This window comes from Eriocheir sinensis, chromosome 63, assembly GCF_024679095.1.
Source record: "Eriocheir sinensis breed Jianghai 21 chromosome 63, ASM2467909v1, whole genome shotgun sequence".
Classification (NCBI taxonomy): Eukaryota; Metazoa; Arthropoda; class Malacostraca; order Decapoda; family Varunidae; genus Eriocheir; species Eriocheir sinensis.
In genome coordinates this window covers 8,632,879-8,634,198 of record NC_066571.1, presented here as the reverse complement: position 1 = coordinate 8,634,198, position 1,320 = coordinate 8,632,879, and positions in this window count along the sequence as shown.

Sequence of the window (1,320 nt, the reverse complement as noted above, 5' to 3'; positions counted from 1 at the left end):
CGGGTGCCTGCCAGGGATCCCTCGTGTAAGGATAAGGATTGATTGATTGATTGATTGATTGATTGTTTATTGTTGCAAGTGAACAATAAAGGATAAGGGAGGAGCATGCCATCCCAACCCCCAGGCAGTACAGATTGTGATTATACAACTAAGGATACATGATTGATGATTGATTGATTGTTTATTGTTGATTTTTGTTTTTTTTTTTTTTGTGTTAGCCCCCGCACCACCCGTAGATATTCTGCCTCTTCGGTGTTGCTCAGAGGGCAGGCCCGTTAGTGGGTGCGGCGGGCGGGTTTATAGTGGCACCTAGGCCCCCCCCCCCCCCCCCCAAAATCTTTATTTTGCAACTAGAAACTAGAACTCAGGTGGGGTGTGGTGGGTGATTTTTAAGCCACTCGGCAAATGACACAAAGTTCAAAGGTAGCACTGGTGACTGGTTCGAATTGCCGTCGACGTCGACATCAGTCCGCTCACCACACACCCCACCCCCCACACCCTCCCTAAAAGTTTATTGTTGATTGATTGATTGTTTATTGTTGCAAGTGAACAATAAAGGAGAAGGGAGGAGCATGCCATCCCAACCCCCAGGCAGTACAGAGTGTGATTATACAACTAAGGATACATATGATTGATGATTGATTGATAGTTTATTGTTGATTGATTGATTGATAGTTTATTGTTGCAAGTGAACAACAAAGGAGAAGGGAAGAGCATGCCATCCCAACCCCCAGGCAGTACAGAGTGTGATTATACAACTATAAGATGATTGATTGATTGATAGTTTATTGTTACAAGTAAACAACAAAGGAGAAGGGAGGAGCATGTCTTCCCAACCCCCAGGCAGTACAGAGTGTGATTATACAGCTAAGGATACATGTGGAAGTAGCACCAGGAAACTAAAAAGATACAAGGGTAGGGGAGCTAACAACCCCCACCTGCCTGAGTTTGTCGTCATTGTCCCTTTCCCAGGTGAATGCCTTCCATGGTGACTTTCCACACCTGCCTGGGTCTGTAGTCGGAGTTGTCCCTCTCCCTCTGCCTACCATGGCTACACGCCCCGCCTGCCTGGCTTGGATTGCAGCAAGCAGCAGGGCCGATCCACACACTGGTGGGCCATGCACACAACACCTCTAGGATTCCAACCTGCTTTGAGGTCCTCCAGAAATTTAGCCTGAGACTGCAAGGTCCTAGGAGGCACCCTGAAGGTCTTGACAAGGGAGAGGCTGTGTACCACCAGGAAGGACATACACGCTCCGCCTTCTTTTCTCTAGCTATCTGGCGGCTGCAGCTGAAAGCAATAAATGGCAAGTTTTTTTT